This window comes from Lemur catta, chromosome 2 (genome assembly GCF_020740605.2).
Source record: "Lemur catta isolate mLemCat1 chromosome 2, mLemCat1.pri, whole genome shotgun sequence".
Taxonomy (NCBI): Eukaryota; Metazoa; Chordata; class Mammalia; order Primates; family Lemuridae; genus Lemur; species Lemur catta.
In genome coordinates this window covers 46,075,445-46,102,816 of record NC_059129.1, presented here as the reverse complement: position 1 = coordinate 46,102,816, position 27,372 = coordinate 46,075,445, and the positions used below count along the sequence as shown (strand labels likewise).

Sequence of the window (27,372 nt, the reverse complement as noted above, 5' to 3'; positions counted from 1 at the left end):
GAGTGTCACTGGCCCCAGGCCACTCTTGACTGACCATAAGCCTCATGACCTTTGTACCTAGCCCCTGCCTCCCTCCTGGGTATCTCATTATTTCCTCTCCAGAAATAAGCTGTACACGTCTACATTCAGACTCCTCTGCCTGGAGTGCCCTAGCCTAGGTTTTTCAAATTTTTGACCACAACAGTAAGAAATACATGTGACATCACAACCCAGTACCTAAAAGGACATATCCCAAGGGTAGACAGAATCAAGGCTGTCTCAATAGTCCCAGACAGTGGTGGGTGACACTGTGTTCAAGTTAGAATATGGTTGCCAGGTCACACTAGTTAGAATTCCAACCCAGTCTGTGTCCACACCCAGGGAAGTTATTCAAAATATTTAACCATAGTTCAGCCTGGACCCTAACTAATCAAAACGGTCACGGGAGGGAGGCAAGAGCAGAGACTGGGTGCTGGGGTGTGTGGCAGTGAGGCGCTGGGGACAGGTCTCAGAGCAGCAGCTATCTACCAAGGAACACAGAAGTATTTGCATATTTGCACAACTGCTACCTCTGTTCCAGAGCCTTCCAGCTGAACTCTGTCCACCGATTCGTTTCTGAATGCCTCTCTGACTCCACCGTCTAGTCCCCCTTTCAGATTCCTGGCTTCTCTGCCACTTGCTACTTTCTACCCCTATCCTCGCTTGGCAAGGAGCCCAGGAGGCCATTCCTAATTAATTCCAATTTCTGAAAGAAAAGCTGTCAGAAGTCGGTGAAGGGCGCTTTCTTGGCAGAGGCCTGTTGGGCCACAGTGTTCGGCTTCTGCCTCGCACCCGCAGGTGCTGGGAAAGGGAGCACAGCAGCCTGTGAGCACGGGGTGGCAGAGATCTCGCTGAGAGGAGGGGCCGGTGGCAGGGAGATGAATGTTTCTTACTAGCCCCTGACCACATTACTAGGAAGCAGGTGCCCAGTCAGGCACACTATGACCAATTTTCAAATTACCTTGGCAACCGAGAGCTTTTACTGTAGAATCAAACTCTTACTGGGATTCTTGTTTGTTGGCTGGGATTGAGACCTTGAGCAACTTCCTTAAACTCTTTTGAGTCTTGCTGTCATACCTTTCAGACTGTGAAATGAGATAACCAGAATGACCTATGTGAATCAAAAAGGTGTGTGAGGATTAAAATAACTCTTTGTTTTGAAAATTGGCAATTAAAGGGAAAGGATTAAACATTTAACATATCTTTCCACTGGGAAATATATTTAAGTAACTACATAATCTCAGTTGATCAGAGAAAGCTCTATTTTATCAAAGAATGCCAGGTAATCAATGTAGAAATAATGTTAGAAATACAAAATCAGCTTCTTGCAAGCTCTAATAAAATTGGTTCAAGCAAGGATTGTCCACTGCTTTTTTAAATGATCAGGTGACCCACCTATTACAATGGCTAGAATTAAAAAGCCTGATCATACGCTAACTGTTGGTGAGGACATGGAGGAATTGAAACCCTCATACATTGCTGGTGGGAATATAAGCCACTTTGGAAAGTAGTTTGGCAATTTCTTAAAAAGTTAAATATACATCTACCTTATGACTCAGGCCTTCCACTCCTTGGTATTGTATTTACTCAAGAGAAATAAAAGCACATATCCACACAAAGACTTGTATGTGAATGTTCATAGCAGCTTTCTTTTTTTTTTTGAGACAGAGTCTCACTCTGTTGCCCTGAGTAGAGTACTGTGGCGTCAGCCTAGCTCACAGCAACCTCAAACCCCTGGGCTCAAGCGATCCTCCTGCCTCAGCCTACCGAGGAGCTGGGATTACAGGTACATACCACCATGCCTGGCTAATTTTTCTATTTTTAGTAGAGACGGTCTCGCTCTTGCTCAGGCTGGTCTTAAACTCCTGAGCTTAAGCAATCCTCCTGCCTTGGCCTCCCAGAGTGCTAGAAGTACAGGCATGAGTCACTGCACCCAGCTTGTAGTAGCTTTCTTTGTAATAGCCAAAAACATGAAATCAACCCAAGTGTCATTCAATAGATGAATAGATAATGACATAGTATATTTGCACAATGGAATATTTACTACCTAGCAATAAAAGGAATGAACTACTATTATGCACAACAACATGGATGAATCTTAAAATAGCTATACCGAGTGAAAGAAGCCAGACAAAAAAAGTGCATTTATATAAAACTCTAGAAATGCAAACTAATCTATAATGACAGAAAGCAGATCAGTGGGTGCTTGAGGATATGGAGTGTGGAGGGGCAGTAGCAAGAAATTACTAAGGGGCATGAGAAAACTACTGAGGGTGATGGAATATACAGACACACACACAAACACAGTTGTGCATCACTTAATGATATGAATACATTCTGAGAAATCTGTTGTTAGGTGATTTTGTCCTTGTGTGAACATCATAGAGTGTACTTAACACAAACCTAGATGGTAGGTTGTCGTGCTAGGACATTACAACAGCTATAGCATCACTAGGTGATAGGAATTTTTCAGCTCCATGATAATCTTATGGGACCACTGTCATATATGTGGTCCATTGTTAACTGAAACATTGTTAGACCATGCATGACTGTATGTTAAAACTTATCTAATTGTACCTGTGATGGTCTTTTTGGTGTGCCAACTTCGCTATGCTACAGTCCCCAATTATTCAACCAAACACTGATACAGGTGTTGCTGTGAAGATCTTTTTTTTCTTTTGTAAGGCAAACACGAAAATGAGGTTTATTGAGCAGAGGAAGATAGGATTACAGAGCAAGAACAAGATACAGGTTTACAGAGCGTGATACATACGCCACAGATGACGACCAGATCCATCATTGCAGCAAAAGGAAGGGCAGAAAAGGTGTGAAGGTCTTTTGTAGATGTAAAGTCCATAATCAGTTAACTTTAAGTGAGAAAGATTATCCAGTCTGGGTAGGCCTGATCCAATCAGTTGGAAGGCTTTAAAAGCAGAGCTGAGGTTTTCTTGAAGACGAGATTTTGTCTATAGACAGCGGCTTTAGTCCATGCCATGGAGCTCCAGCCTTTCCTTCCTGATGGCCTGACCTACAGGATTTTAGATTTGCCTAGCTGGCCCCACAGTCACATAAGCCAATTTCTTTCAATAAATTTCTTAACATATATCTCTTGCTGGCTCTGTTCCTCTGGTTGAACCCTGGCTGATACAGATTTTGGTACCTGGAAATGGGGTGCTGCTATAATATCTAAAAATGTGGACGTGACTTTGGAATTGGACAATGAGCAGAGGTTGGAACAATCCTGAGAAGCATGAAAAAAAGCCTAGTGTCCCTTGAACAGACTGTTAGTTGAAATAAGGATGTTAAAGACTCTGCCTGTGAACACTCAGAAAGAAGTGAGGAGCCGGCTAGAGGAAATGTCTGCTGCCCCAGAGAATACCTACATCACTGTAACCAGACTGTTAGAAACACGGGTATTAAAGGTGTTGCTGGTGTGGGCTCAGAATGAAATGTATAACCTGTCATTGGAAGCCAGAGAAAAGGTGATTCTGGTTCTATAATGACAGAAAACTTAGCAGAATTGTGTCCTGCTGTTACAAGGAAAGCAAAATGATGAATTTGGATATTTAACTGAGGAGATTTCCAAGCAAAATGTTGAAGGTGTGGCCTGATTTCTTCTTGCTGCTTATAGAAAAATTCAAGAGAAAAGAAATAAATTGAGCAAAGAACTGTTAAAGAAAGGGGAGCCAGGACTGGATGATTTGGGATATTCTCAGCCTACCTACATGGCAAAAGATGCTAAAATTAAGAAATTCATTGTCAGGAAAGCATGGTGTAAAGAAAAAGCCAAGTGTGTAGCTCCATAGCCTTTTGCTAATACCTCGGAAAGAGCAAAAGTTCAGAGTGTTAACTCATGCAGAAGGCTCTTTGAAGAAACTAAGAGTGTGACTGGTAGATCCTTTCAGCCATCTCAGCAGAAGAAAAAATATACAGAGATGAAGATATCCAGGAAAGATAAGCGGAGGAGCCTCTTATCTACTAGTTAATCTCCGTGACATATACAGGAGACCCACAGGGCTCTTGGGAACTTTACACCAGCAGAAACACAGACAGCTTGAATTGAAAGGAACAGACAGAAGATGAAATCAAAGAAGTCTATCAGGCTGGGTGTGGTGGCTCACGCCTGTAATCCTAGCACTCTGGGAGGTCAAGGCAGCAGGATCGCTTGAGGTCAGCAGTTCAAGATCAGACTGAGCAAGAGCGAGCCCCCTGTCTCTACTAAAAATATAAGGAAAAAAAAAGAAAGAAGTCTGTCAGAGCCCCTAAATTCTACATACAGGAAATAGGCTGATAAAACTACTCCACCGTAAACATATGCACCTTTCATGAAAAAGGAAGGATGACAGAGAAGGTGGAGCCTCAAACCCAAAGAGCAGAACCGAGAGCTCAGGCCTTGAAACCTAATGGAGTTTGCCTGGCTGGATTTTGAAATTTCTTGGGACCAGTGACTCCTTTTTTCCTTCTATTTTCTCCCCTTTTGAATGGGAATGTCTATTGCTGTTATCAGTGTGCCACCATTGTCTTTTCAGAGCAGAAAACTTGTTTTCTATTTTCACACTTCCCCAGATAAAGAGGAATTTTGCCCCAGGGTGGATTATACCCACAGTCTCATCCATATGTAATTTAGGTGATTTCAGTGATGGGACTTAGATGAGACGTTGGACTTTGAGGTGATGCTGTAATGAATTGAGACTTTGGGGGACCTTGGAAAGGGGTGAATGGCATATGAGATGAACATAAATCTTTGGGGATCACACAGCACACTAAGGTTGGTAGAATAATGGTCCCTCAAAGATGTCCACATCCTAATCTCTGGAACCTGTGAAAATGTTATGTTAGATGAAAAAATGCAATTAAGGTAGTAGATAGAATTAAGGCTGCTAATCAGATGACTTTAAAATGGGGAGATTATCCTGTGTTACCGGGATGGGCACGGTATAATTACCAGGATCCTTAGAAGCAGAAGAGAATGTCAGAGGGATATATGACTACAAAGAATAGTCAGAGCCGTGCAACATTGCTGGCTTTTAAAACGGAGGAAGGAAACCATGAGCCAAGGAATGTGGGCAGCCTCTAGGAAAGGCCAGGAAATGGATCCTGCCCAAGAGCCTCCACGGAGGGACGCAGCCCTGCCGACACCTCGATTTGAACCCAGTGAGACCCATGTTGAACTAATCTACAGAACTGTAAGGCAATAGATTCATGTTGTTTTAAGCACTAAGTTTGTGATAATTTGTTAAAACAGCAATAGAAAATTAATACAGTACCCTTTAAAATGTATCACTTGTTGTATGTCAATTATGCTGCAATAAAGCTGTTAAAAATGAAGTGAATGGTTTATAGAGAACTGGACATACAAACAGTGCCAATTAATACCACACTATATCACTTCTAGTCTCAAACTGAGGCTGACCTCAACCATTTAGTGGGAAAATCAGACAGTTGTTCCCCTAAGCCTGATTCAATCTTAGCATCAGTAATGGCTCATTAGGTGTCTTCTGATGATATAGTATGAATGCACAGCACCACTTACAGTATAATCTAGCTAAAATGTTGATACGATGCCCAGGCTGGATTCAAACTTCTAGGCTCAAGCAATCCTCCTGTCGGAGCTTCCCGAGTAGCTGGGACTACAGGCACCTACTACTGAGCCTGGCTCTGTCACACCTTTAGATATAACTTTTAATTTACAGTAAATGCAGGGTATAGGGTAAATATTGGCACAAGGAAGCAGACAGACAATCCAGAAGGTGGAACGTTCTGCAGGGCAGCTGGCCTGATCTCTTTGAAAGTCAACGTCATGACAAAAGGATTAGAAGAGAGTAAAGGCCGTAACAATCAGATCAATGAGTAGTCCTGCATCAATAGTGGTGTCAGCAAATTTACTTTAAAGGAAATCTTGGGGGAAATTTGAATATGGTATGGATGTTAGATAAAATGAAAGTATACAAGAGTGAAAAGGAAGACTTTTTGTTTGTTTGTTTTTTAAACTTTTTGTAGAGATGCAATTTCACCATGTTTCCCAGGCTGGTCTTGATTGAACTCCTGGGCTCAAGCCACACTCCTGCCTCTGCCTCCCAAACTGTTGGGATTATAGGAGTGAGCCACCCCACCCAGTCAAGACTGTTGACTAAAACAAAAGGTTACAAAGTAGTATGAAGCATGTGATTTTGTGTGGGTTAAAAAAAACGTGTATAGAAAAAAATCCAGAGTGATATACACAAAGCTGTTAACAGTAGAATCTCCAACAATGGGATAATTTTCTTATTTTTGCCTGCTTGGATTTTCCAACTTTTTACCCTCAACATGCATGATGTTATAATAATAAAATATTATTTTAAAAAATATATTAGGAGTGCGTGAGATAACAGATAATACAAATCAATCATTGGGACTGTATTAAGCACATCTGTGGCTACTCTGCAAGGTCTAGTGCAGTAATAATAACTAACATTTACTGAGTGCTCACAAGGTGCCCAGCCACACTTCTAATTGCTTTACCTGTAGTCATTCAAAGGTGTTCAAGACTTCTCTTTTTTAACTTTTTTTTTGTTTTGAGGCAGGGTCTCACTCTGTCACCTAGGCTGGAGTGCAATGGCACGATCATAGCTCACTGCAACCTTGAACTCCTGGGCTCAAGTGATCCTCCCACCTCTGCCTGTGGAGTAGCTAGGACTACAGGCGTGCACCACCACACCGGCCTATTTTCCTATTTTTTTGTAGAGATGGGAGTTCTCACTGTGTTGTCCAGTGTGGTCTCAAACTCCTGACCTCAGGTGATCTTCCTGCCTTGGCCTCCCAAAGTGCTGAGATTACAGGCATGAGCCACGCACCTGGCCTGTTGTATTTTTTTTTTTTAAATAAAGACAAGGTCTCACTCTGTTGCCCAGGCTGGAGTGCAGTAGCTCACAGCAGCCTCAAACTCCTGGGCTCAAGTGGTCCTCCCACTTCAGCCTCCCCAGTAGTTAGGACAACAGGGGCATGCCACCACACCCAGCTAGAGGAGTTCAAATCTTTTTGATGGTGATTCACAATAAGAAATATATTTTAGGCTCATGGCTGTAATCCCAGTGCTTTGGGAGGCTGAGTCAAAAGGATCCCTTGAGGCCAGGAGTTCCAGATCAACCTGGGCAACATGTCAAGACCCCTTGTCTTAAAAAAAAAATACATTTTACAGAGCAATGCAGCACACTCACGCATACATATATACTTTCATACTATACACTGTGGAAACAAAAGCTTTCAGAAAACAATTACCTGCCATGACTATGCAATGCATTCTGGTATCTTGTATTCAATTAGGTTCCATCTAATTCTATTTTATTTTTTAAAAAATGCTGGTTAACCCATTAAATTGATTTCATGACTCACTAATGGGTCTTGACCTGCAGTTTGAAAAACCCTTTTAACTCATTTAATATATGCACAGACATACACAAACTGCTATGAGGTAGGAACTATTACTGTACCCATTTTTTAGAAGAGGAAATTCTGACACAGAGAGGTTAAATAACTTGCCTAGCACACACAGCTAAGGATGAAGTAGGAGAACCAGGATTCCAACCCAGGGAGCCAGCTCCAAAGTCTACCCTTGAACCACTCTCTCACAGGGACTCTCTCCTCCCACCAGCCACATGGTGATAAATGTATATCTGCTAATATATATTTAACCCTCCAAAAGGGGGATGCAAGTAGTATTTTAACAGAATTGGCACGTTCAAGGCTACAGCAGATTTAGGGAGCAGAAGTTGTATTTTCTGATTCTTGTTATTTCATGATGAACAATAGTACTGTGTAAGGAGCAAAGTTGGATAATTCTAGGTTCAAATACTGGCTCCACACCAGGGACAGATCCAGATTTTGTGGGGACTGAAGCTTATGCAATTTTGAAAGCTCCTCTTAAGAAGAAGAATAAACATTATGAATACAGAGTTAGGTACAGTGCCTCGAAAGGGGCCCATGTAAGTGGGTTCCTGAAGCTTCATTAGCTTCCTGGTTAACCTGCCTCTGGCTGCCCGTCATTATCTTTTATTTCTGACACTCAGTTTTCTAATCTCTGAAATAGGGGCAACAATTCCCGTTTCTCGTGGTTGCCGGAAGATCAATTGAAAGAACCTAACGGAAGGACTGAGTAGGCACTCAATAAGTGGGTGTTGTTAATAATAATAAGAAATAATAGAATACTTCAATTAGAAGCCAGTTTTAAGCAAGGTTTGAAATAAGAACATGATGTGGAGAACAGTTATTTTGTCTGCTCATTTAAGCTTCAGCTCTGCAACTTGGCTCTCCCTGGAGTTTAATTATTTTGGTTTCTCTGAAGCTGTCTCTCCAGAGAGAAGTCTAAGTGCAAACAAGAAGGCATCAGAAAACAAAGGCAGATAGCGCATCATGGGAGGGAGTCGTTGGCAGGGACCCCCACAGGCCAGATTTCCACCACAGGGATGTCAATAAGAAAAGATATTTAACCATTTTAAGTCTTGTTAGTCTTTCTCAATCAGCCCAAAGAAGGCAGATTTCAAGGTGCATTTTGGTGTTGAGAGGGAAGGCAGCTAGACAGGTTCTATTCCGGCAGCATTGAGTTCTTGGTCACCTGCAGGCGAGCCACTTGGAGCTTGTTGTTCTGCTGTGTCCTGAGGGATTATCTAAAAGCAAAAGGCCCCTGGGATTGGTCTCTTGCCCCCTAGAGAACTAGCAGTATTTGCAGAAAAACATGAGCTCATTTTACCTAACACTTGCATCATATACTCTCCTCCCAGGGTTTGAAATTCTAAAAAAAGAGGTATCTTAATATATATTTACAAGAAAACATGACAGGAGTCCTTCTCAAACATGTGGCTTCTCTTGGTTGTCTGTGGGCTTTTCCTTTAGGATGATTGTGTTGTTTCATTTAGGTAAAAATAAATGGTGATATGTGGGAGGAGAAAGGTCAAAAGATGGTAGGAGGTAATTAGATTAATTAGGTAATTAAGGGGAGATATGTGGGTGATTATTAACTTTGTTACTAGCTACATTTAGGCACAACTACATGTGTTATTTTTGTTAATATTTACAAATGACTCATACCCTTTGCTATTCAACAAACACAAAATCTTCACATTTCCCTCTAGAAATTCCTCTCTGTAATACTGAAGATGGAACAGCCATTCTTTTCCTACTCCTGGGCAAAATGATTTTTTTTCCCTCCTGCTATACCTTTTGTCTAGTTTCTGAGGACATCAGGAAATTCTGGAGTCATCTTTTGTCTCCAAACCCTTGTTTGCCTGGATTCTCAATACCCACAATCCACATACTGTGTCAGGGTGCTATTTTGGAATATTTTAACTGATGGCTTCTGTCCCTGGGATTTTATTTTCTCCATGGCCCCTGTCCCCGTTCTGTGAACTAATCTTTGTTGTCTCAACTTGGGGAAGAGTGGACCCAGCTGAGAGAGGAAGGAGTCCTCTGTGGGCTTTTGAGCCATGACCCTGTGGGAAACAGAAAGAACTCACGTGCAAAGACAACACATAAGGCTTGGAAGAATCTACCTCCAGATGAGATCAGGGTCCTTGGACTGAGGAGAAGACTGGAGAATTCAGAAGTGTGTTTGTTGTCCAGGCTCTGTGCTGTGCCCCCATAACTGGACCAGGCCTTCTGGGGTGGGAGTTAGAAATGGAGATGAAAGGAATCCCCTGATTCCTTTTGGTGTCTTTGTTGTTTGTTAGGGGAAATTTCACACAAAGAGGCTGTGTAGCCACTATTAGGCCACCCCCAGGGACTGCTGCTTCAATCATTTCCAATATCACTTTGCACAATGTCTGGAAAAATACTGGGGAAAAATGAAAATGTGTGAGGGGAACGAAGGGGAGTGTTCAGATCACTGTAAACCAGCATGCATGAGGACTGTGAGCTCTTAGTATGTTTCAGCCTGGCCACTATACCAGATGATGTTCAGGAGCATGAAGCCACCCTCCCCTGTGTCTTGCTACCACAGAAGTCCCTGGAAATTAAATACAACCCGGGGGAAAATCTGGGGGTGTAGAATGACCCTAGCACATCTAATTGCAATCTGGGATAATTGCTACTCTGGCAAAGCACAGGAAGCCATGCAAACTGGTCTGAGGGGACAGGGAAGGGCTCCCCGAACAGAGACCTGAAGGGTGAGTTCGAGATAACTAGGTGTTTGTGAAGGGAGAAAGAAAATCCAGTCCCTGGGCTGGCAATTACCTGGTGAGCCACCCAGAGCCATTTAAAAATTATTGTCATGAGGAAGATGACAAATAAACAGAGTACTTCAAGGAGAAGGGACTGGTCAGTGGTGGCAAACGCTGCACAGAGGCCAAGCAAAATAAGGACCGTGAAGAGTCCATTGGATTATATAATATGGAGGACATTGGTGTCGACCTTGTCAAGAACAGTTTGAGCAGGTTGTGGCAAGAAAGCAAAATTGCAGGAGGGTGACACATGTCGGAGGTGTAGACACAGAAATGGTAAACAGAGACAACTTATTCAAGAAATCTGGCAGTGAAGGGAATGGTAAAGTGTAGTAGTGGGAGCTGGACAAAGGAAGAGACTTTTAAGATAGGGAGCTCACCCTACGCATAAATGTTGGTAGGATGCAGCAAGTGGAGAGGGCAGGTAAAAGAGAGAGGATAGAGACCCCGAAGAGCCAGGAAGTGACACAAGCCAAAGCCCAGGTAGGAAATTGGCTTAAATAGGAGGAGAAAAGAATGGGAGTGGATGCAGACGTCTGTAGATTCGGTGGCAGAAGTAAGGGAGCTCTCTTTGGCCTCTGCCTTCTCTGTGGAGTGGGAGCTGCTAGACTCTGCTAATGGCATAGGGAGTACTCTGGGGAATGTGGATGAGTTGGAAGGGTTGGCAACATCAAAGAACTGAAGGCAGAGAAGATTTGAAATAGCCATGAGAGTGGGCACAAATTCCCAGTGTGCAAGAAAAATTTATATTTCTATATCTTTTCAGCATTCCTGTTTCAAGCTCTCTTTCCTCTAGGTGGTCAGAGCCTCATCTTAGTGACTTGATGAAGAAATGACAGGGAGGCAGTTGGGTACATGGCTTGAGTTCAGAAGAGGAGAAAGAGCCGAAAACATCCATTTGGGAGTCATCAGAATACAGTTTGTCTCTGGAGTCCCTGGAAATACTGACTTGGCTCAGGGAGACAGAATGGGCTGCAGAGCCAAACTTGGAGAAACCCCAACATTTAAAGGCCTGGTGAAGGAAGAAGAGTCAGAAGGTAGGAAGAAAAGCAGGAGATCTCAGAGGATGAAATGCAGAGACAAGAAAAAGAAAAGAAAAGAAAAGCAGGCCAGGCGTGGTGGCTCACGCCTGTAATCCTAGCACTCTGGGAGGCCGAGGCGGGTAGATCGCTCGAGGTCAGGAGTTCAAGACCAGCTTGAGCAAGAGTGAGACCCCGTCTCTACTAAAAATAGAAAGAAATGATCTGGCCAACTAAAAATATATATAGAAAAAATTAGCCGGGCATGGTGGCGCATGCCGGTAGTCCCAGCTACTTGGGAGGCTGAGGCAGGAGGATCGCTTCAGCCCAGGAGTTTGAGGTTGCTGTGAGCTAGGCTGATGCCACAGCACTCACTCTAGCCCGGGCAACAGAACGAGACTCTGTCTCAAAAAAAAAAAAAAAAAGAAAGAAAAGCAGGAGATCTCGTGTCTTAGAACTAAGGGAAGTGAATATTTTAAGTAAGTAGAAATGAAAGGTCAGCTAGCAGTAGGATAATCAAATATCCACTGGATGTCATACATTCTTCTTTCTTTGGCTTGAGGCACAAAGAACAGTAAGATGTAATCATGGCAATCATCATATCTACTATTACCTAGTGCACAGTTCCTGATTATGTCATTCAGCCAGCCAATCAATCAGTCCTGTAAGGTATTAACTGAAAACACACCATGTGTCAAGCACTGCCGAGGACAGCGTTTCCTCTCCCGGTGCTCATCGGGGCTCCTCAGTCTTTTCTCTGTCACACATAAAAAATAATACCACTTGTACCTCCCCCGTGGCTACCCTGAGGGCTGAGAGATCAGAATCTCATCATCCCCTGCCTCTGATCACAGTTTTCCTGTTCTGATGTTGCGTGTGACTACAGACGAGTTTTATGGTTGTGAGCGCAGAGCAGGGGACCATAGGGTACACAGGAGCTGCTAGTGATCTTCAGCAGGTTAAGAGCGAGTCTTGGAGAGTGAGGCTGGTTTCGAAAGTTTGGCACTTAAAAGGAAAGAAAAGAAAGAAAATCTGTTCAGTTTTCAGTAATGAGAGGAGAGAGAGAGAGAGTGAGAGAGGGAGGGAGAGAAGCTTATTGTAAAAATAAGGAAAGGGGGAAAGTTACTCTAAAAATTAGAAATCTTGAGGTAGTCTGAGCTTCAACCCTGAGACTTAGGAGGTGAAAACACTTGTGAGTTTCTGTTGGGTGTGCATTTGTCTGTAGGTGCCCATGCTGTTCTCACTGTGCCCCGTGCACAAAGGGACGCACCTGAGAGGATCTTGTTTCCTGCGATAGAGTGCAACTGAAAACAGGCCTGCAGATATTGAATCAGATTGTCAGTGGAATAGTTGACTTCACCATGAAAAAGAGCTCCTTTTAATTCATTTTGATGTATCCAACAATGGGAAATTATGCAGTCCTTGAAAAAGAAAAAGAATAAGACACTTCGATTTGTCCTGATACGGAAGGCTTTCCAAGACATATTTTTCAGCGAAAAGTAACAAGGTACAAAACAGTATGTTTATAGTGCTATTTTCAAAAAAAGAATATATATGGATATGTTTGCATATGCAAAGAATATGGAAGAACACACAGGAAACTGGTAAGAGAGGTGGGTGGCCCATGAGAAGAGGAACTCAGTGGCTGGGGATCAAGGTGGAAGGTTTTCATTGTATACTCTTTTGAATTTCATACCAAGTATAAGTATTATTTATTTAACGAATAAATATATGCAAGTACATAAAAAAGTCTTTGGTGAATCATTTTGCAAGGTTCATTTGTAATGCAAACAACCACTCCCTAATTTGCTTTGGAAATGTTGACATTTGTGTGCTGGATTTTCTTAAAGCATGAAATACCAGCGTCTGCAAACCACACCCTGAGTGCTTAAATTTGAGGTCACTGAAAAAACCAGCCACACAAGTGTGACTTTTCAAAAAGCCAAACATTGTTAAGAGAGGCAGAGAGAGTGGCAGGGGCTCCATGCATTCCCAACATCTGAGAATGTCAGAGAGAAAGAGTCGTGGACAGTCAGTGCAATCTCCTTTCTTCATAAATCAGAAAACGAGGGTCGAAAAGGGAAGAGACTTGCCTAATAAAAAGATCATGCCATTTTGTGTAAAAAAGGGAGAAAAGTGGCCAGGCACAGTGGACCACACCTGTAATCCTAGCACTCTGGGAGGCCAAGGCAGGAGGATCGCTTGAGGTCAGGATTTTGAGCCAGCCTGAGCAAGAGCGAGACCCCATCTCTGAAAAATAGAAAGAATTAGCTGGGGGTGATGGCATGCGCCTGTAGTCCCAGCTACTTGAGAGGCTGAGGCAGGAGGATCACTTGAGCCCAGGAGTTTGAGGTTGCAGTGAGCCTGGGTAACAGAGTGAGACTCCATATCAAAAAAAAAAAAAAAAAAAGGAGAAAAACAAGTCTCTCTATCCATATTTGCTGCCATTTGCATAAAGGACTCCAGAAGGATACACAAAACGCAAATGCAAATGGGTAACTACATGGAGAGGGAAGTTGGGAAATAAAAGGATGAGAGACAGAGGTAGGAATGAGATTTTCACTTTTAATCTTTTATAATCTTTGATCTATTTTTTTAATAATACAAAAACTTTGAAAGAGAGATGGACCACGCCATCTATACGATCTACCATTCAGTTTTCAAGGAAGATATCATAAGTCTGTGGGTTCAGAGAAAAGTTAAGAATCCAGTGTTGAAATCACAGATCAACTTCTGCTCCTTCACATGCCAATAACTGTTTGAATTATTTCATCATATTGAAGTTTCACCATATTGAGTTTTTTTCTTTTTGAGATAACATGGCCATCAGATGGGCTAAGATCTCATTTTTTATTATAGGCAGATTTGTCAAAATCATGTAGTACCAGTCCATTGCTAGTCTGTGGATTCCGTCATAACGGGGACATACAATAGGGCAGGAGAAAAATCAGTGGACAGAAAGTCAGGAAACCTGATTTTAATCAAGTCTTGCAATTTAATTAACTTTGTCACCTTGGGCAGTTTAATTTCTCTCCTTAGGCCAGTTTTCATATCTATAAAATGAAAGGCTTAGATGAAGTGATCTCTATGTTCCCTCCAGCTCTGATATTATTGGATTCTGAAATAATTATTAGTAATTCAGAATGTAAGGGGAATTTATGAGACCATTTTTTAAATTCAGGAGATGGTAACAGGTTGTTGGGCCTCTTTTTGCTCTTTTGACCTGCAGCTACACAAGAACTATTGGGTGATCTGCTCAGCCCCTTTCTCCTAAGCTCACACCCTGATGGTGACTATCTAGATCTGTGTTTCTCACAGCACAAGTTTAAAGGAAATGTTAATCTGTGTTCCACAAAACATCTCAAATAAATTTGGGAAATTCTGTATAACAACTGTTCCTGATGGAGAGTCACAATGCTATTAAAGGCCTTGAGAAGTCCTGCAGTAAAGAAACTCACGTAACTTACTTAACCCAGCATTTTCAAAACTTATGCATATGGAACACTTCGGGCATGTGTGTGTGTGTGTGTGTGTGTGTGTGTGTGTGTGTGTGTGTGTGTCCTATTACCTCTATTTGGAACAAATGGGATCCAAATACCTCCATTTTTAGGGAATTTATGAGATCAGTTATCAGTTGGCAGTTAGGACAGTTCTGGGGCCTCTGCAGACATGGGAAGATTTAGCATGTTCCAGAAGGAGGCTGACCCTGTGATTCATGCAGCTCTCCACCCCACCAGTTGAAAGAAAACCTTCCAACAGTGGGAGCCTCAGAAACTCCCTTGTTTTACAGGGAGGTTCCCATCTAAGCATAATGAGGTCAGTGGACATCTTATCCCTTTCACTTCTGCCTTTGGCTTTCAGATTTATTTTTGTTTGTGGGAACTTGTTTTCATCACCCTTTTTTGTTCACAAATTATACAGTTCTCTTTCTTTCCTTCCTCCATAAGGCCTTCAGGCCAGGTTTCCCTCCCTTCTAATATCTTCACTCCCAAGCAAGCAGGTGAGAAAAGTTTTGGGCACTGGACCTGCCACACTTCACATCCTTCGTTAGTTTTTGAGATTTTCACCCTCAATTCCCAGAGAAACATTGACTCATCACAGCACAGACACACAGTCATTTGGAAAAAATTAATTTAAAATATGTGTCTCTTGAGACTTCTCAATTACTTTGGCCCCATCCTTAAGCATTCAGTTTAAAGAAAATAAACTCTCTAGGCAGGCAAAAACATATGACCAAAGCTATCATTGTACTATGTGTTGGCATATCTGCATGTCTGAAACTAACGAACAATATGGAAAGCTATTTTTGCATTTAGTGCTCTCTTTCCTTTGAGATTCTCAGGTCTGTAGTCAAAGCATCAGGATAGAAATGACCAGTCAGACAGCTGTTGCAGGCCCAACTAATTATACTAGTGCTTCCCTGAAGGACTGGAGCTGCAAATACATCTTTCTCCTTACCAGACTTGGCTACTCGCCAGACTCAGCATATCCCACAGAGCATGTTTCCTGGGCTCAGCACTCTCCCTCCTCCCTCCTAGGATGGTGGGAAAGAAATGGAGGTGAAGAGGCAGCTAGATGGGGGTAGAGGAATTGCCCATTGACTCTCCCATCCACCTTGTATTTTATTTTTTTTTAATTTAATTTTTTTCTTAAATTTTTTTTTGTAGAAATGGGGTTTTGCTATATTGCCTGGGCTGGTCTCAAACTCCTTGAGTCAAGTCATCCTCCCACCTCTGCCTCCCAAAGTGCATCAGCCACCACAACCAGCTCACCCTGGGGTTTTTAAAAACACTTTGACTACCCCAGCACTATTCCTTTTATTTATTTATTTATTTTTTTGTGACAGAGTCTCACTCTGTTACCTGGGCTAGAGTGCCATGGCGTCAGCCTAGCTCACAGCAATCTCAAACTCCTGGGCTTAAGCGATCCTACTGCCTCAGCCTCCCGAGTAGCTGGCACTACAGGCATGCGCCACCATACCTGGCTAGTTTTTTCTACACATATATTTTTAGTTGTCCAGCTAATTTCTTTCTATTTTTAGTAGAGACGGGGTCTCGTTCTTGTTCAGGCTGGTCTCGAACTCCTGAGCTCAAACAATCCACCCGCCTCAGCCTCCCAGAGTGCTAGGATTACAGGTGTGAGCCACCGTGCCCGGCCTAGCACTATTCCTTGATGGTTTGTCTTAATTCACCCGGGAAATATTAATATTTGCTGAAAGCTATGGTCGATATATAAAAGGGGGGCCAGAAATTAAGTGGCAGGGTGACACTAAAGAGAAAAAACTAAACAAAACATGGAGGGGAGATTAATTAGGAGGATGGAGAGTGTGATGGTTAATTTTATGTGTTAACTTAGCTAGGCTATGGTGCCCAGTTGTTTGGTCAAGCACTAGTCTAGTTGTTGCTGGGAAGGTATATTGTACATTTAACATTTACAATCACTTGACTTTAAGTTAAGCAGATTACCCCCCATGATATGGGTGGGCCTTATCCAATCAGTTGAAGGCCTTAAGAGCAAAGGCTGAAGTTTCCTAAGGAAGAAGGAATTTTGTCTCCAGAAGGCAACATAGAAATCCTGACTGAGTTTCCAGCCTGCTGGAAAAACCTGTGGATTTCAGACTGAAGACTGCAACATCAACTCTTGCCTGAGTTTCCAGCTTGCCCCCTACATTTCAGACTTTCCATCACCCCCCACAACTGCATGAGCCAATTCCTTAAAATAAATCTCTATTTCCATATACTCTCTATTGGTTCTGCTTCTCTGGAGAACCCTGACTCCAGAAAGCTCCAGGGAGGATGGCTCTAGAGGAAAAAATTGAGCTGATAGACTAATTGTGAGTTTGACTGTAATCTGAGAAGTTTTCCAGTGTTGTCAGAGAGCTTGCAGATAAGTGATAGTTATTTAAAAACAAAACTATGCAAGAGAAAGAATTGAGGCAATTGTTAACTCCAGGGAAAACAAAAAGTGGTACAAGAAGACAACTTGATTCAATTGAAAACACTGAATACTGGCCGGGCATGGTGGCTCATGTCTATCATCCTAGCACTTTGGTAGGCTGAGACAGGAGGATCACTTGAGGCCAGGAGTTTGAGACCAGCCTGGGCAATATAATGAGACCACGTCTTTACAAAAAAAATAAGAAAAAAAATTAGCTAGGCATGGTGGCAATGCCTGTAGTCCTAGCTGCTGGGGAGGCTGAGGCAGAAAGGGTCACTTGAGCCCAGGAGTTTGAGGTTGCAGTGAACTATGAGGCCACTGCACTCTAGCCTGGGCAGCAGAGTGAGACTGTGTCTTAAACAGAAGGAAGAAAGAAAGAAAATACTGAATATTGATTTAAGAGGGATTGTGGTAGTGAAGAAGTTGTATGGAAATTGCAGTGTAAGTAAGTTAAATTCTCATCTTCACTGAGGAAATTAAAAAGATCTAAAACTGGCCAGGCGGGCTGGGCGTGGTGGCTCACGCCTGTTATCCTAGCACTCTGGGAGGCCGAGGTGGGAGGATCGCTCGAGGTCAGGAGTTCAAGACCAGCCTGAGCAAAAGTGAGACCCCGTCTCTACAAAAAGTAGAAAGAAATGATTTGGACAGCTAAAAATCTATACAGAAAAAATTAGCCGGGCATGGTGGCGCATGCCTGTAGTCCCAGTGACTCGGGAGGCTGAGGCAGAAGGATCGCTTGAGCCCAGGAGTTTGAGGTTGCTGTGAGCTAGGCTGATGCCACGGCACTCTAGCCTGGGCAACAGAGTAAGACCCTGTCTCAAAAAAAAATAAAAATAAAAAAAAATAAAACTGGCCAGGTGTGGTGGCCCACGCCTGTAGTCCTAGCACTCTGGGAGGCTGAGGTGGGAGGATCACTTGAGGTCAGCAGTTCAAGGCCAGCCTGAGCAAGAGTGAGACCCTGTCTCTACTAAAAATAGAAAAAAGTAGCCAGTCAACTAAAAATAGAAACAAAAAATTAGCTGGGCATGGTGGCTCTTACCTATAGTCCCAGTTACTTGGGAGGCTGAGGCAGGAGGATTGCTTGGGCCCAGGAGTCTGAGGTTGCTGTGAGCTAGGCTGATGCCACAGCACTCTAGCCCAGGTGACAGAGCAAGACTCTGTCTCAGAAAAAAAAATAAAAAACAAAAAAACAACTAAAACTGAAATTTTAAGAAGTAGCAATGTTGTTTAGAAACAAAGAGGTAAGTAAACAGCAGAAGAAACAGCTAAAAGCGCTGAAAGCAGCTGCTTCTACTGAGTGAATCCGATAGGAGTGGGTGGGGCAGGGAACTGCTGTTTATCATTTTAAGTCTTGTAGATCATTTAATCTGTTTCAAGTCTGTACATGTATTACTTTGATACAAATAAAAACTAAAAGTTAGCTATTCCCAACTGGGGCAGGGATTTAAAAAAATGTTATGTGGGTCCAATGTGGAAAATTTGGAAAGTACAGAAAAATATAAGGAAGAAAATAATAACCACTCATAATTCCTCCACTCAGAGAAAGCCACTGTATGCATTTTAGAAGAATAGGATTATTAAATGAATTTGTGAGATTAAATTATTAGAGCTTAAAGATTTAAAACATCACAATTTAGATATAAATGAACAAATAAGAACAGCATACCATGTGTGTAATATTGTAGGTATATTTATGTAGTTATAATATAACCATGTACAATATGATCCCACATGTGTTTATATGCAAAGTAGGCTGTAGGGATACCCACCAAAATGTTACTTGGTGGGTGTGTTACCAGGGGTGGGACTTGGGTGAGGCAAGCAAGGCTCCCAGGATGTCAATGTAAGGATGCCCTCACCCTCAGGATCATGAAAGTGCGGGGGTGGCACCCGAGGTTTGTATCTCCTTACATGTTGTGCCCTGGGTGCCTCCCTCACATGCCTAGGACCTAGGGCTGCTGGATTCTGGGCACTTTCCCCTTCTTATTTTTCACTTGGATATATGTTCAAGCTCCTTGCTACTCCAAGTGTGGTACATGGACCAGCAGTGTTAGCATTACCTGGAGGCTTGTCTGAAATGCAGTGGCTCAGCTCTGCCCCAGAACTTCTGAACCAGAATCTGCATTTTAACCAAATCCCAGGGGATTTACGGGCATGTTACAGTTCAAGAAGCATTGGGCGAGCAGGCACTAAGCTCCTATTATAGAAGGAATGTTCAGAGGCAACTGATGCCATTGCTCCCAATGGGTGGTAAGATGCCTGTCTTTAAGAGGGTTGTGGCTGTCACCAAGAGGCTGAGCATCAGCTGGTGAAGCAATCACAGGTCAGCCTGCTGAAGGAGAAGCAGGTGATTCCCTTGGGACAAAGAACCACTTGGGGCAACGTTTAAAGAGGAGAGAAAGGCTATTAGGTCTGAAACTGGGGAAAAGAACAAGACAAAAAAATGCTAATATTCAAATCAAGTAAGTCGAGTCCCATGGGGATGAATAACTTAGTGTGCTATAAGGTTGTTTTTTTACCCAAGAGTTTTAGAGAAATTTGTTACAAAACCAAGAAGCTTGGATTAGGTGAATTATAATTATTATATGAGGGCAGAGACAATATAGAACAGATAGTATAAAGGGATTGTCTCTGTTCAGTGTTCCCATTAACTAGAAGTCAATAACAGTCCCTCTATGTATGTCAGTTCTCCATATAGATTAGTTAGATTAAAATAGAACAGTAGAGTAACATATACTATTGTGACACACATTATTGGCTAGATAACCTAGTATCCATTCCCAGCCCCTTTCTTCCTGCCTGCCTCCAGAACAAAAAATGGGGGAGGGGTACTGGAATACTTGCTTTCTCAGGAAAATGACACAATTCTGCCAATGAGACTCTGAAAATATACTGGAGTCTTCTGAGAAAGCTCTTGTTCTCTTGATTAAAGGGAAAGACAGCTCATGGTGCCCCGATTCCCTTCATCCACCTTACATGTACACATGATGCCTGGAGCTGGGGCTGCCAACTTATATCAATGAGGCAAAACCCAAAAGAATTAGAGAAAACAAGCCTGATAGCATTGAGCCATGTACCTCTAGAATTCTTTATATGTGAGAAAAAAAAGCCACATTTGTTTAAGCCACTATGAATCCAGTTATCTGTTACTTGAAAAGAAATGCATTCTAAATAATATAATTCCTGATGAGTACCCATCCTTTTTGTTCAAATAATGCCAACATTTTCTCTGATTGGCATTTTGTGGGAATTCTAAAGTGGTACGATTCTATCCCCAGTTTGGTGGGTCAGTGGCTGTAACCCCTGGTGATTTAGGTGAAGTCATAAAGTATGGGTGACTTTACCACACAATCTATACAACGAATAAAAATAAAGCAGTATTATATCATTTTGCCTAATATTACATTTTTATTTTCAGAAGTCCTTGGACAAGAGTAAGAAGAGATATTGCATTGGTCAGAGTTTTTAAGTGCAAATCACAGAAACTAACTCTGGCCAATTTATGCAGAAAAGGACTTTATCAAAAGGATATTGAAAAAGGAAATAAAGGATACTAGGTAGTACCCAGAATGCCAGGGACAGCCATAGAGCCAGGCTTAGTGGCAAAGCCTGCAAGAAAGAGGCTTAATATCACACTGATGATTTGGTCTGATGAAGGAATCTGGGCCCAGATCTTGAAGCTGGCATGGCTGATACCATTGACAGCAGATGCTGGATATGCTGCCACCTAAGCCATGGCCACATCAGCTTCTAGAAACTGTGTGAAGCAGCTCCCACCCTCACCAGAATGGATTCAGAGTGATCCTTCCACAGCCTGGACTAGAGTGAGTTGAGCAGGTGAGCAACTCACCTTGGGTAGAAGATTTAACAGGGCAGCAAAAGACTCAGTAATCAAGATAAAGATCTAATGCAATGTTTTAAAAAATCAAAATTAATGCAAAAAATCCATTATGAACAAAATATCAAAATTTAAATAAAGGCAGGCTCTGACAACACCAGGATTAGTAAGGCAAGTACAGGTCAGGTCATCCAAGTTTCTAATTCACAGTCTAGGGTGGGTGTAAGTGATTGGTGACATAGAGGTTTTGTAACCTAGTTGCAAGGGAGTCTAGGAGAGAGGACATTTGGAATTTTCAGTTTTGGTAGTGGGAAGTGGGAAACATACTGAAGGGATTCAGGTGCTTGGGTGGCCAAAAAGAATGACAAATGTCTACTATACTTATTGGAGTCTTGGTAAAATGTCATCTTTTGGGTTCACAGAGAGCAGCATATTCTGGCTATTTTGAGGAAAACTTTAGTGTTTATTAGAGTTGGGGTACAGATAAATTAATATAGGAGAACAGAGAACAGAGAGTGAAATAATTCTTCTGAAACTGGGAAGGCTCCAAGGGGAAGATAAAGTTTGAACAGGGCTTTAGAGGAAGGAAAGGGGAAGGGAGAAAGAACATAGGATTTGCAGTCAGGAAATGGGATTCCCTGCTTGGCTACTTGGCTTATTCAGGCAGGTCACTTAGCTTCTCTAAGTGTTAGTTATTTTATCTGTAAAATCTTATCTTATGTGACCTGCCAAAGAGTTGTGAGGATCAACTGATTAAATGAGTGAAAGCTGTTTGCAAATTGTAAAGCACTATGCAAACAACTTGGACTGTTATCAAGAGGTTAAGGATGGGTAGGACTTTGATAAAAGGCTCTGGGGGAGAAGGGCAGTGAGAATGAAAGGTGAAGTGATTTTTGTATGAGGCTAGACAAAAGGAAACTGGGCTTTGAAGATGAAAGCAGTCATGGAAGTCTTGTTTTTTCAGATCATAAAGGAAACAAAGCCTAAGATCCCAAGCTTGAAGGATAAAACCAAGTCCTGAGGTCTCACCACAGTTACAGGAGAGCATGGGACACCATAACACCCGTCACAACACACCAGGATGATGACTGGAAACACATGCTCCTTTCGCTCCCTTGATGGTCCCTTCAAAGGCAAGCAGGGACCATGTCTTACTCATCTTTGTTTCCAGAAGCCTGATACATTCTAGTTGAGGGCATTCTGCTCTACTTCCAAGGAATGAGTGTGTGCCCAAAGGTTACTAAACTTGGGACCTCTTGACCCCAAAAGGTGGTACAGACTAAGCGGTTGGGTAGCCTTGAAAAGCAGGTTCTGTGCATACTGGGTCGCCTTCTGGGTAGCCTCCCAAATCTGAGAGCTCACCGTATCCCAGGTAAGGTGTATTAATCCTTAATTTAAGGAGGAGTGGGTGGGACGAAGGGCTCCAGCAGACCTATTCTAAAATGGTTGAAAATCAAGGGGGGTGGGCTATGCATGTGATAAAACTTCATAGAACTACATAATACACACATGCACACGAAGGATGACAAACTGGTTAAATCCGAGTATGGTCTATAATCAAGTTAATTGTATTGGTTTTGTTAATTGTATTGTTGCCAACCTCGATTTCCTGGTTTTGAGAATGTATCTTACGTAAGATGTTGAGGAAAGCAGGGTGGGTGACAAGTATACGGAACTTCTCTGTACTAACTCTGCAACTTCTTGTGAGTCTATAATGATTTCGAAGTGAAAAATAAAAACAAAAAAATACAAGGGGAACCGCCCCCTCCCATCCCCGCAGCCGACCTCTACACAGTCCACACATCATCACACACCTGGCCTCCCCCGGCCTCGCCCGCCCGAGGCAGCGGGGCGGGGTGTGGGGGTGGGGGGGTGTGGGTGGTAGCGCCCGCGGTGGTGCTAGGGCGGGGCAGGGCGGGGCCACGCACGCGCAGTCCTGAAATCCCGGCCGCGCTGGGAAGTCGCGCACGCGCAGTCTTGGCCCCGGGCTGCCGCACCAACCCCTCTCCGAGACTGGGGCCCCGGCTGCCTTGGCCCCTCCGCGGTGCCGTCTTTTCCGGCAGTTGGGGCGCTTCCTGTTGTCCTGACCCGCAACCGCTCCTCGGCCCCTGTCTCAGAGCCCCTGGCGCGTTCCCTAGTCTCCTCTGGCTGGCTGGCTGCTGCCGCTGGGGCTTCGCCTGTCTGCACGCCGAGACTGCGGGCCGGGAGGGGGGCGTCTGCGGCTGTCCGCCGCCCCCAACCCTACCTCCCCTGGTGCTCTGGTGAGTTTCTTGACGTCGCCGTCTTCACACCATCCCAGGCTTTTTCCTTCATCTCCTTCTTCCCCCGACTCCTCCTTCCCGCCAGCGCCCTCTTTCTGGCTCTGTCCTCTCAGCCCCTCGGCCCCTCTCCTCAGCCTCCTGTCCGTCTACCTGTCCTCCGTGTCCGGAGGCTCCCCGTTGGCACTCCCCATTTTCTCAGTCCCAGGCTCTCCACCCTGTCCTTTCTCTTTCCCCTTGTGCAGTTGGGACGGGGAGCCAGGCTCTCCTCTTCTTTCCATGTTGCCAGCTTTGTCTGCTAACTGCCACCAGTCCGTCCCCTCAGAGATCTCGGTTGTCACCAGTTTTCACCAGCTTTTCCTTTTTCTGGAGTCTAAGAACCTGAGAGCTGTTATCTGAGGTAGAGATGTCGAAAGCCCACCTTGGGGTGTGGTACCTTTGAGTCTGCTCCCTTCCCTATAGTTGGTTTTGGGGTACTGGGCTTCAGCGAAGACTCTTGAGAGTGGAAAAGGATGGGCCAGAGGAAAGGAAAAAGTCAATAAGGACTTAGAGGAAAGTCGGTGTCAGAAAGTCTGCAGAACGCCTAGCAGAGAGACCGGATCTCCCAGTTCACTCAGAGGACTAAAAGACACAAAGAGAAACTTATTCTTTTTGTAAGGCACTGAGGAAGGTTGGAGTGAAGTAGACCCTACGCTTCCTCTCCCTTTCAACTGACCTTGGCTCTGAATTAGACAAGCAGTAGATATGGTTTCCCTAAACATAAAACAGCCACCACCACAATAACAGGTTCCTCTCCCCACCGCAAACATTAGATATCAGCTTCCTTATAAGAGGATGAGAACTCTGTTCTCCAGCGCTGTATAGAAGAACATTTCATGTCCCAACCCTATCTCCCATCAAACATACGTATTCTGAACTCTTAGGAATGGACATCAACAGTGAGTGTTTTCTCTAGTTAATCTTTTTTTTAAGGTGCTTACTAAGTGCATAGCACTGTGCATGAGATGGGGGAATATTAAAACGAGTATAAGACATTGTGCTTGCTTTCCAGTGGCTTATACTTCAGTAAGAGAGATTAGATATGTGGCTAGAGGAATAGTCTTAGCCCCAGTGTTGAATTGTCCAAATGAAAGGTAATGGATTGTAAATCACAAAGAAAGAAAGTACCATATTCATGAGAAAAGTATTTATGGAGATCACAGAGTACCATTGTAAAGTCAATCAGTCAACCAGGCATAACCATCTAGATTGAATAAAACAATGGTTTTCATTTGACCTCCTTTTGAGTTTGAAGTCCCTATCCCACTTGTCAATTTTTAAAAACTTTTAAGAATTTCTGGTGGTGGTGGGGTCATACAAAAAAAAGAATTTCTCATCTAACTATTATTCCCTAATTCTGGCAGAGTTGAAGGAAGATGAAACAAATTGGGTGAGGTCCTCCAATGGCCTATAGGTCAGGGCAGGAAGGCTTGAATTAATGAAAGCTTCAGGAAAAGCCCTATCTTATGAAAAGTTGGTTGACCTAGTAAACCTATGAATTGCTGTAGGGCAATATTGATTGTATCTTTTGATTAAAGGTTATTAGAATTAAGGTAAACCTTTTGTGAGTGGAGGAGGAGGAAGAGGAGGGTTTAAAGAAAGGTCAAATGGTAGGACAGTGCAACCTTTATCATTACATTAGAAACTGTATGTGGGCCGGGCACGGTGGCTCACGCCTGTAATCCTAGCACTCTGGGAGGCCGAGGCGGGTGGATTGCTCGAGGTCAGGAGTTCGAGACCAGCCTGAGTGAGACCCCGTCTCTACTAAAAATAGAAAGAAATTATCTGGCCAACTAAAAATATATATAGAAAAAAATTAGCCGGGCATGGTGGTGCATGCCTGTAGTCCCAGCTACTCGGGAGGCTGAGGCAGGAGGATCGCTTAAGCCCAGGAGTTTGAGGTTGCTGTGAGCTAGGCTGACGCCACAGCACTCACTCTAGCCAGGGCAACAAAGTGACACTCTGTCTCAAAAAAAAAAAGAGAAAGAAACTGTATGTGAAAGTTGAAAACTACTCTGCTAAAAAATTTATTGGCCTAATATATGAGGATCTTTGAGTGCACTTTCTGTCTTTTTGATCTTTTTAAAAAATGTTTGGGAAATAATGCCAATGACTTAAATGAGTCAAAACTTCTTCCCTCAGTTTTTTATGTACCCATTTTGTTCTTTACTTTTGTTGACAACTAAAAATCATTAACTTGTTCACATTACATTTATTAACCACCTGATGTGGAGAAGGCAATGTTTATCTTAGGCGTAAATTCTCTCAAATTGTTGTATTTTTATGTTGAAGTAATTTCAGTTGTTAAAATATAACTACATATGTGTAAAAAGGGTCTCCTGAAATTTTCAGGCAAAGGAGCAGTGTAAAGTTCTCACTTGCTTTTGACTTGTTTTTAGATCTGGTTTTAAAATTTCTTCACCAGACACACTTAGAGTACATGTGGTTTTCATTGTGGGTGGAGGGGGTACAGGCTGACAAATAAGGAACCACACCCAAGATTCATAAACCAAACAGAGGTTTTTAAAAAAACTTCTTCCACTGATATTCTAAAAACACTTGGTATTAGTAGAAATTTTCTCATAAAAAAATAACATTTTATAGTAAGGTAACTCTGAGTACAGTGTCTTGAATTTGTGATTACTGATCATTTGGCCTATCATGAATCAAAATATTTGACTCTAAAGTAGAGCCTTGATTTTGCATCTCTGCTCTGAAGGGATTATTTTTATGTGAATTTTGTCTGAGTATCTTTTTTAAAAATTGTTTAATGTTAAGCCTTTTTTCTTAGCAATAACAGTGTTTACACTGTTTCTTACAAGCCTTAGTTTAATCCACAAAACACTTTAAAAAGCTGCTAAGTATTATGGGGGAAAACCTTAAGAAAACTTTTTATAAAATGTACTATCTTTGAAAATGGCCCTTGGTCCCTCCTGATTTTTACTCAGCTTTATATTGGGATGAAAAGACAGAAGCATGATAAGAATTAAAAGATCAAGCACTATTGCCAATGCTGGAGTCAGGTAGTTTTGGTGAACAATTTGACCAAGTGTGATAATATAGGTTATCCAGAGTATCTGGGGGAAATGAGATTTTAAATTTAGGAAAAAATCATTCTATAAGTTATGTAAAACTGTTGGTATTGTTTTTGGTTTTTTTTTTTTTGAGACAGAGTCTCACTCTGTTGCCCAGACTAGAGTGCCGTGGCGTCAGCCTCGCTGACAGCAACCTCAAACTCCTTGGGCTCAAGTAATCCTCCTGCCTCAGCCTCCCGAGTAGTTAGGACTACAGGCATGCGCCACCATGCCTGGCTAATTTTTTCTGTATATATTCTTAGTTGTCCAGGTAATTTCTTTCTATTTGTAGTAGAGACGGGGTCTTGCTCTTGCTCAGGCTGGTCTCGAACTCCTGACCTTGAGCGATCCGCCTGCCTCAGCCTCCCAGAGTGCTAGGATTACAGGCGTGAGCCACCGTGTGGTATTGTTTTTTTCTTATATAAAATGAGGAAGTTAGGATCCCTGGTTTTTAAGGTATCTTTCATCACTAGAATTGCAATTCAGGTTTTTTCTTTGTAACATTGTTCCCTTTATAGGTCTTTATTTTAACTTGTAAATTCAAATAAACGGCAAACATTTATCAACTATCTTAAGGCTGTGTTAGAGCACATAAATACCTACTGATTAACATTTTATTCATAGTTTTTTTTTTTACTGTAGAAATTATAAACTTAAAAGTTATTGGTAACAGTACATGCTCATTGAAGAAAATACAGAAAAACATGGAAAAGCATAAGCCAGTACACGCCTGGCTAATTATTTTTTTGTAGAGATGGGAGTCTCGATATTGTCCAAGCTGGTCTCTAATTCCTGCCTTCAAGTGATCCTCCTGCCTCAGCCTCCCAAAGTACTAGGATTACAGGCATGAGCCACCATGCCTGGCCTTATTATAGATTCTTGATTTACCCATATGGTATTGTGATCTTGTTCTCCTCCTTTTTAAAGATGGCACTGTGTTTTAAGGATATGTTCACGCGGCTTGTAGGTACCGATAGAGTTGCTTCTGACCTTTACATG

General features: G+C 42.7%; 1 protein-coding gene across 1 annotated transcript in view; it reads left to right on the top strand.

Moving 5' to 3' along the window:
- Positions 1 to 22,970: 22,970 nt before the first annotated feature.
- The window catches only part of STK38 (serine/threonine kinase 38), a 38,518-nt gene continuing 34,116 nt past the window's right edge, over positions 22,971 to 27,372 (top strand). Inside the window, exon 1 of the mRNA XM_045543614.1 lies at positions 22,971 to 23,263. The gene's annotated coding sequence lies outside the window, so the exon portion shown is untranslated. The remainder of the gene's footprint in view (positions 23,264 to 27,372) is intronic.